Source organism: Meleagris gallopavo, chromosome 16 (genome assembly GCF_000146605.3).
Source record: "Meleagris gallopavo isolate NT-WF06-2002-E0010 breed Aviagen turkey brand Nicholas breeding stock chromosome 16, Turkey_5.1, whole genome shotgun sequence".
Classification (NCBI taxonomy): Eukaryota; Metazoa; Chordata; class Aves; order Galliformes; family Phasianidae; genus Meleagris; species Meleagris gallopavo.
In genome coordinates, this window is record NC_015026.2 from 13,803,407 (window position 1) to 13,813,080 (window position 9,674).

The following is a 9,674-nucleotide window of genomic DNA, read 5'->3' on the forward strand; positions in this document are numbered from 1 at the left end:
GCCGAGAGGGGGGATGGGGGCGGGAGAGGAGCCGGGAGAGATTTCGGTTGGCGTTAGGAAGGATTTCTGCACGAAGAGGTGATCCGGCGGTGGGGCTGCCCAGGGCTGGTGGGGGCTGCCGTCCCTGGAGGTATTTAAGAGCTGTGGAAGTGGCGCTCAGGGATGTGGTTTCGCGATGGAGCCGGTTGTGTTGGGTGATGCTTGGATTTGATCTTTTCCAACCTTTATGATCCTATGGTTCTGTAAAGCTTTGAGGCCGGGTTGGGCAATGGATGTTGGATACATGTTGAATTAGGGTTTGGGTGGACGCTTTGGCTTCTGATCCGCTGCCACCATTCCTGGGGAGCCCATCTGGCCTGCCCAGCCTCGCTGGAGCCAATGCATCCCCTCCCTCTGGCCTCTGCGGCAGTCACTGGCCAACAAAGAGACCCAGGAAGTCCAAAGCGCTGTATGGCTTTCCTCTGAGCTGAAGTGAATTTGCTCATCATGGGGAACTCTAGCGTGCCTCGAATATAAAGGCTTCCTGAGGGGACTGAGTGAGCAACCCTCCATCCTCCCAATGGGAGTGGTAGAAGAAACACAAGCAAAGAAACCCTGCATAGAAGAAAGGAGATATCCTCCATGAGTGCCCCAAGTGAACCGGGATACATCAGGGCCTCTCCATCTTTGTTGCCTATGCTCCAAGTGTCTGTACACAGTTGTTGTCCTGGTCCAGGTCCAGCCCTGTTGTCCAGCTCAGTTACTTCAATAAGCCTTCAAATTGCTTAACAAATACCACACGATGTTTCAACCCTGAGAATTTGTACTTTGGGCTCAAAATGTGATTTATCTTCATCTACGCCTGAAAGATTTATCAGCCCCAATTAAGGGAATGGTTGTGCTCTTTAAAGTGTGGTTCTAGTCAGAAAAACCAACTGGAGTCTCCTTTCAGTGAGTAGGACACATGGCCAAACCAGAAGGAAAAATTGAGAAACCTTTTTCTAAAAAAATCCTCGTGTTTTTTGGTCAAAAATCTGGAAGTGTTGCTGAATTTAGAAACTTTTGACCAAGTCTGAAGCAAGCCAGGAAAGAAAGCGTGAAAATCCAGTCAGGTTTTTTTCCTCTGTTCTTCATCAAAATTGCATATTTTGATGCAATTTTTCATTAACAAATGCTGGCTGACAGGATGCAGCACATCTGCTGCCCGAGAAAGGCCATCTGCAGATTTCCATCCCTTTGCAACAAGGTTTGGGGATGCTTCTGTAGATGCATGCATGAGAATGAGAGCACTTAGTGCGCTCTGGGCAAGCGTGCATGAGGACATACACCTGGGCATATAGGAGTGCTGGTAAGAATGGCAGAGTTTCTACCAGAAAACCCAATGGGCCCACAGATCCAACCACCCCTACCACACATCTTCTTTTCCTCTTGCCTTGGCACCGAGCTTTGAGGGGAACATTGGCCCTACTGTGCCCTGAGCGCCATTGGTGTTCAGCTAGGAAATCCCAATGCCGTGGATAGCTTTGGATAACGTGGTGTCCATTCTCCTCTCTAAATTGCTCTTCAACTCAGTCCCCAAGGTGCAGAACCTCCAAGGTGCTCAGAAGCTCTTGGAGGGTCCAAAATAACAAGAAAACAGGGCAAAACCACGCAGCCTGGAAGGGCTGATCAGGAAATACAAGAGGCACCTGAACAGTTGTCAAGGTTGGCTTTCAAGCAAGATGCCTTCAACCAAGAGCCGTGCTGCTGAATGCACCTCATCTGCAGGACAAGCACTGAAGAACTCACAATGAGGTGTTACAGAGGTTTCCTTCAGATTGCACCAAAGCCTTTTGGTGCAGTTTGAACTTAAAGGAACACCAACATTCTGAATGTTCAGTTTATGAAGCTGATGTGGCAGTGACCAAAGGAAAAAAAGGAACCACAGGGTCATTTCAGGACAGATGCGGATGCAATCCTTGCCCAGTAAGTGCATGAATTCTTCATCAGCTTGCATGTGTCAATATGTGTTGCTTTGTTTTATTTATTTGTTTTTGTTTTCCCAAGAGTATTCTTTGTAATTAAGCACTTTCTGTGCAGAATTTCAGGTTGAGTAATGAAAATTACGTCTCTGCTGAGGAGTGCTGTGCTGTCTGTCATTTCTAGCTATAGGTCTCACATCACAGGTATGGAACAAAACTCCAACCTTCCATGAAGCTGAGAGGGTCCCAACCTCAAATTCAGTTGCCTCTGAGAGACCAGGCTGAACAAAAGCAGCATCGTGGCATCTGCTGCCTCAAGCTTTCTCCTGGACAAATGGGAAGGATTATAATCACACCAACAAGCGAACTTTTCTCTGTACAGGATGCCTCCATTTGGCTGTTCAGTGCACTCTGGGAACTGCACTTCAGCATCACAACCCAGAGCCCTCAGCCATGGATCTGAGAAGCACAGCTTACACTGCACAGACACAGATGGCTTGTCACAGCGCTGCTCCTAGGGTGGATCTTCACCTTCAGCTTTGTTTAACGTCCCCGGGCCCTTCCTGCTGGAAGTGTGAATTTCCACGTCTCGGGGCTGTTTGCTGGGGCACAGGAGATCCAAACGCCAGCGGAGCAAAGCAGAAATGTCCCAGCCTTTGCTCTGGCTCTGACCTCCTCATTGCAAAGTGCTGTACTGTTGGAATCTGCAGCTCTCCGGTGCCTCCTGGTTAGAAGCAGAGGCGGGGGCCAGGAGGACGCCTTCATTCTCACCTGCACACATGAAGACAGGTTTCACTCCTCTCCGTGCTTGTTCTGCTTTTACAGAACACGGGACCATCAGACGAGCTGCTTGGGTGAGAGTCCAAAACCTGGTCCCGAGCTCCAGCTCCTCAGGTTGGGGCTGCTGGGAGACATCTGCCAGCCAGGGCTGAGAAGAGGTTCCCTGGCCTGTTCAGAAGAAAACTGTCGCTGCCTGCTTGGCTCCAGAGCTTGGACGGGAATTCCCTTGTTTTTCATGAGCAGGCTGAGCGGTCAGCACATACCACGAGCAACAGTCAGAGGAGTAATAAATAGCCTACCCAGACCAGAAGGAGACAACCTGTTCAGACTGGGCCGCTCATCCCTGCGCCGGGCAGAATGACTCCTGCTCTGCGTCAAGGCCTTGTGCGTGCCGAGGGAAGGACGCCCAGTCTGCGCCAAACGGGTCCTGCAGGAGCTGCCATGCTCTGCACGTCCGTCTGCACGTCCCAAAGACGTGGTAAGCGGCTGCGAGGGCTGCCTTTGTTCCGGCAGGACGTCTCCCTCCTGCAGCCCAAGCCAAGAGGTGGAAGCCATCGCTGCGGGCTGCGCTTCCGGCGCTGCGTCCCATTTGGGAACATGCTGCAGAGTTCTCCGATGTCCTAACCAAGGTTCCAGCTTTGCTAGCTTTGCTCGTTCTCCAGGAAGAAGAGCACTTCGAAAATGTTTGGGTTCCATAAATCATCCCAGGAAGATCTTGTTTCCCCAGGTGATGTTTCTTAGGCCACCCGAAGATCGTGGGGAACAGGAGAGGACCCAAATGGCCAGCAAGCACGTTGCTTCGTGTTTCCCCATTCTCCTCTTCGAGGTCTAAACCAGAAGCAGGCATGAAGGACGTTCCTACTGTTCCAGGCCAGCGTTTCCTCCTAGTCACCTCGTGCCAAGCATCAAAAATAGCACAGCCAGGGGGTTGTGAAGTGCTCTGAACCTGAAAAGTGCTAACTAAGAAAATAAAGCACGAGAGAGTGTTATTAATAAATGCCAGCTGCCATTATATAACTCCTAATCATGAGCTGTGTCTTTCGGCCCCCATTGTTCCATTGTCAGGCCCCATTATCTGGGAACTCGTACCCACCGACCACAAGAAATAGCCTGGGCTCTGCTGGTTTGCAAACTTTGTTGTTGGAAAGCTTTTCATGCAATTGTTTTTGCTATGCGCCATTGCCTTCCTTATTGTACAGATGTGGGTGTGTATCGCAGCCCACACCCTCTGTCTCTTGCCCCAGGAAAACTCCGAAATTGAGCTGATCAGACTCAGCGAGTGTTTTCCCTAAGAATTTTCTTTAAAAACAACAACACTCAAACTAAAAAAACTCTCCTTTTCCTGAAGTGAAGCTTGTGCTGGGGAAAGATGCCGGCCTGCAATCCCAGTAGAATAAATTCTGCACTTTATCCTCAGAAGAGACTCCCTGCAGGACTGGCAGTGCCCTGGTCCCGCTGCAGGGCAAAAGGGAGCATGGGGTGGCTCTGGCTCTGGGACTCATTCAAAGCATCATCTCCGCCACTGTAGGGCTGGGCTGATCATCTTTGGCCGGAGCTTGCTTTCTCCTCTGCTTCTTCAGAGACCAAAAGCACACACTGGAGCCCAAGCCATGGGGTCAGATCCAGCAATACCCAAAGAAGAGCAGGAGGGCTGCTCACACTCTCCAAGTCCAACCCATCTGCCCCACTTGATGCTTTTCCTTGCCAGGCACCACTTGGCCTTCTGGATGGAGGGATAGTCCACCCTTATCAAGTTTGCTGATGATATGAAGCCAGGAAGAGTGGCTGACACACCAGAAGGCTGTGCTGCCATCCAGCAAGACCTGGACAGGCTGAGAGTTGGGCAGAGAGGAACCATAGGAAGTTCAGCAAGGGAAGTGTAGGGTCCTACATGGTGAGGAATAACCACATGCAGCAGTACAGGTTGTGGGCTGACCTGCTGGAAATGAGCTCTGTGGAGAAGGACTTGGGTGCCCCGGTGACCAACAGGCTGACTATGAGCCATCAGTGTGCCCTCATGGCCAAGAAGGCAATGGTGTTTTGTTTGACCAGTGATTGATCAGCAGTTGACCATAGGCTGACCATGAGCCAGCAGTGTGCCCTTGGAGCAAAGAAGGCAAACGGGAGACTGGGATGCATTGCAGAGTGTGGCCAGCAGGGCCAGTGATGTTCTCCACCCTCTGCCCTCCCCTGGGGAGGCCACATCTGGAGCACAGTCCAGTTCTGGTCTCCCCAGTTCAAGAAAAATAGGGAACTGCTGGAGAGAGCTCAGCAGAGGATCCCAAAGATGATCAGGGGCTGCAGCATCTCTGTAATGGGAAAGGAAGGGAAGGGAAGAGGAAGGGAAGGGAAGGGAAGGGAAGGGAAGCAGGATGAGCTCATCATTGTGAATGGGGCCAGGCTCTTTTCAGCAGTGCCCAGCAACAAGACAAGGGACAAAAGGTACAAACTGGATTATAGGAAGTTCCATGCAAACATGAAAAAAAAACTTCTTTGCTTTGAGGGTGACAGAACCCCATAACAAAATGCACAGGGGTGCAGTTTCCTCCTCCGGAAATATTCAGAACCCATTTGGATGCTTTCCTCTGCAACCTGCTGTAGGGAACTGCTTTTGTGGGGGGTTGGATTGACAACCCCCAGAGGTTCCTTCCAACCCCTATGATCCCGAGATTCTGTGACTCTTCAGGCTCCACCAGCACTTTCCAAAGACCTGAAGCGGACCAACAATGTTTCTATGCCCTGGTGAGGATCCTAGGGTTCTCTGCATCACCTTTGTGCTGGTCAGTACAGAGGGCTCTGCAGCTCTGGTGCTGGCTGTTGGTGTTGGGTTATGGCAGTTGGGGTTGGTAGCACTGTTGCTTCCCTAGGCTCAGGCTAGAGCTGACCATACAGAAAAATGGCTTTCTGGTCAACACAGATTTTTTTTCTGAACTTTGCCTGGGTTTGGGAGAGAAATTATAAATCAAAACCAGAAAATGCTGGGCAAACAGCTTTTGGTGCTCAGTTTCCGAGGCCTTTATTTTCTCTACCAACAACATGTTTTAAAAATCAGTGCATTTTTTCCCTCTTTTTGCTGGAAAACCTGAAATGACACAGGGAGCTAAAAATAGTAACAATGCCCAACCAAGTCATTGGTGTTTTTCAATCAGCTCCAATGCAAACTTCAGTGTTGGCCGGGGAAGGATTTGTTATTTTTCTGACCAGGGCCTGTATTAGGCTCGTGAATACATCCAGCCCAAAAAGACCAAGGAAAGCCACCAACCCATTCCTGAATGGTTTTCCCTGGAGTTCATCCAGCACCTCACACCTCCAGCAGCAATGACTACCAAGCTCTGAAGTGAGGAGCACCACCCAGCACAGCAAAGGGACCACAGCGCTGCATTGCAACCGCAGCAAGGTCCTGAGCAGACGTGCTGGGTGCGTGACCTCTGGCCCGTCCAGTGCCTTGCAGCAATGCAATGCTGCAGAACATGCATGGCCACCATCAGGCAACTTCTCGCCTGCTCCCGTCCGGTCAATCCCGGTGTTTTCTCTTTAAGGAGCAGGGCTGGAGGTTGGATGTGCTGTGTGGATAGCTCAGCAGTCCAGGAGACCGCTCCCCTGGGACCTCTGCGTGGCACAGAGACGTCTACCTAACAATTGAGGGAATATTTTCCACCCAAAGAATCCATCTCGTGGTCCCCTCTTCATTTGTGACACAAGGGAAAATGTGAAGCAGCCAAGACGCTTGAATCACTGTCCCAAACAACATATAATGAACTCATAAAATCAAAGGCAGGGTTTGTTTCAACCCGTGCTGCCAGGGCTCCTTGGACATTGTCTGGAATGAATTTAAGTTGTTACAAAACTCTCTGTCTCTATGTGTGTGTCTCTCTTCCCCCCAGCCCGTCTTGCTTCTCTTCCCCCTCACGCTCTGCTTTCCTCTGATCTTTCCCTTCCTTCCCCTCCCACCTTTCCTCTCCCTCTCCTGCCTCCTCTCCCCACACCCCCCTCCCTCTCCATCACCCCAGCCCCACTACACCCAGCTCCCTGGGGTTGCTGGCAGGACACCCTCAGCACTGCCCAGCCTCCTTCCCAGGACAGACCTGAATGAAGCTCCAGAGCTGATGAGCAAGGATGGCTGCTCAGTGCTCTGCTGCCGTGCCGTGAGACTCCTCGGGCACACAGTGGCTACTCAGCTCCGTGCTCAGGGGTGGAACTGGGGGTCAGTGACCTCCCCAGGCAGCAAAGCAGAGCCAGCCCTTCTGTGAGCACAGTCTGGTACTGTGCTAGGACAGGGACATGCTGGGGTGGGAACATGAAGGGACAGGACATACTGAGACAGGAACGATCTAGGAGAGGAAATGCTGGGATGGACATACACTGGGATGGATGTACTGGAACAGGGACATGCTGAGATGAGGACACGGGACACAGGGGAAAGGAGTCAAACTGGGACAGACATGCTAAACAAGGACATGGTGCGATGGGACATGCTGGCCTGTGTGGGTGTCGACGTGAGGGGCCACACAGCTGTGCTTGGAAGGGAAGTGTGCAACCCTTCTGCACAGCCCAGCTCTGGGAACACCATGCTGCCCAGCCTCTGCCGGGCACGAGGCTTCTGCTCCCTCCTGCATGCCTATTTGAGCAAGTTCTCACCCTCCTCCTGCGTCCTCCTAGGGATTACTCTCAGCCCTGCAGCCTACCTGTGTGCCAGCAGTTCCAGAAAGGCCAAGGAAGCAGACACTTGGATCCCACCAGCACTTCAACACTCAGGGATTTGTTGACATCACACTGCTGCTCACAATCATGCAGACTCTGCAGCCACAGGCTGCTAGCAGAGAGCACAGAGTTCTGGGTTCTGCTGGAGGCAACAGTGGAGAAGCCACTTTGGATGCCTTGGAACATGAGCTGCCCTCTCCACAAGTGCCACATTGCGCCCACTGAGCAGCAGAGCCATGCCCCGAGTGCTTGAGGGTTTCTGGAATCCCAACCTCAGCCTGCCCAGCACTGAAGGTTGGATCAGTTTGGAGCAAACTGAACCAAACCTCAGCCCTGGCCATGGCAGAGCCCTGCATGAGCTGCTCCTGGCTCACGGGACGGCTCCATCCACCAGGCTCAGGGTGCAGTGCAGGCACCAGCAACGCCGGGCAGCACAGCTTCTGTGGAGAGGACTGCAGTGGGAGCTCTGGGAATGTCCCTGCAGCATGAGGAGCATGCTGTGCTCCAACGTCAGTGCCTGCAGCCACTCTGTGTGTTGGACACCCGCTCTCCAGCACTACGAGGAGCTGTCAGCACAACTCATGTGCCAGCATTTTGCAAGGCAGGGGGACATCGCCCTGCTCCTGCAGACCTGGGGCTGGTGGGCACTGCTTGGAGGTGACAGAGAGTGTCCCCAGCCCCCAGGGATGCTGAAACTCATTCAAAGAGCTCTTGTTCTTCATGCTAATGCTGAGTTTTGCTGACTACTCAAGGCCTGTGGACGGTTTTTGGGCCCCTGAAGAGCAGCGCTCATCCCTTGCAGCTCATTGAGGTGCCCCCCAGGAGCAGCCCGTGCTCTGCACCCCGCAGCCCCACTCAGCGAGCACCCAGCTCTGCCCCTCGCTTAGAGCCGAGGTCCCGGAGACTGAAACAGCGGGAGAACAGCGGCAGCGCCGCGCCGGGCGGAGGAACCGGGGTGGCAGCACGGAGCCGACGGCGGTGAGACGGCTCCATCTCCTGGCAGCGCCCGGGCCGGATTCGGCCTCGTACCGTCCGCACCACTCGCCCAGGTGAGCTGGGAATGAGCCTGGGCTCTGTTGGAAAGGGGCAGGCTCGCGGCTTGCAGCTCAGAAGGCTGCAGAGAGAAGGAATGAGGTATAAAAACAATTATTTGTGCTCGCTGCTGATCCATACTGTTTCTTGCCAGGAGCTGGGCAGGGCAGGACACACTCATTGCATTCAGCATGGCCCTGAAAACATCTTCCCATGGCCCAGCAATGTGAGCAAGGACACACGGGTCCCTTTGTCACAGAGTGAGGGCAGGCACAAATCACACGGCTCTGCAAGGGCTGCAGAGCTGTGGGTGCTGGGACGTGGGGGGGTCACTGGGCACTGCTCAGTCACCTGTCTGCATGTCTGTCCTGGCCCCAGCACCCTCCTCCTGCAGCACTCTGCAGGACGCCTGCCCTGTGCTTGTTTTTACACACCTCTGAGCTGGGTGGAAAGGGAAAAAAATGCACACAGCATCGCTCTGCAGCAATGATGTCGCACCTTGATTCTTTTCTCCCCAAGCCACGGTCATTGCACATTTTTCAACCAACAGTCCCTGTCCCCAGCAGAATCTGGTTCTCACTTCTGCTCATGCTTGAAAATGGGTATTTATGTCAGCGACAAACAGCTTGTGGGTAAATGAGAGCTGGGCCCCAGCGGCTCAGCACTCCCCTGGGAGGGCAGAGGCAAAGGCACGTTCCTCTCTGCACAGCTCACAGCTCTCTGCAGTGCCACGCTTCATTTCCCAGGGACTGCAGGGGTGACCTGCACAGCAAAGAGACCAGGTGTGGGGACAGGCTCTGAGCACAGCATGGCAGGGAGATGTGTGTGCCAGGAGAACTGCTTGGCAAGGGGAAGGCGGGTGAAGGGCAGAGCATCCTTCAGAGAGTAAACGGCACAGAGAGAAGGGAAACATGGCAATTGTGGAATCACCCTGAGGACGAGCTGGTGGCTAAGGTAGGATGCTCTTCTCCCACTCACTGGGGCAGCAGGCCGCTGGGCGCAGCAGCAGGACGAGTCTTCCTTTCGGGCAGCAAACCTTCTCTTCGGGAAGATTTGAAGGGAGCACTCTGGAAAGGGGAAGAAAGGGGCGGCAGGACCCAACCGGGGACCTGAGCCCGCCCTGCACGGAGCGTTTTTCCCGCGCCTTCTCCCTCCTCCGCCCCGCAGCGCTGCTCGGGGGATGCGGGACCAGCAGAGGGCGAGCGAGCGCCGCGCAGCGCC

At 53.4% G+C, this 9,674-nt stretch overlaps 1 protein-coding gene across 1 annotated transcript in view; it reads left to right on the forward strand.

The window, feature by feature from the left end:
• The first annotated feature begins 9,185 nt into the window (after window positions 1-9,185).
• NTN3 (netrin 3) overlaps window positions 9,186-9,674 on the forward strand; it is a 26,601-nt gene continuing 26,112 nt past the window's right edge. Inside the window, exon 1 of the mRNA XM_010719882.3 lies at window positions 9,186-9,407. The gene's annotated coding sequence lies outside the window, so the exon portion shown is untranslated. The remainder of the gene's footprint in view (window positions 9,408-9,674) is intronic.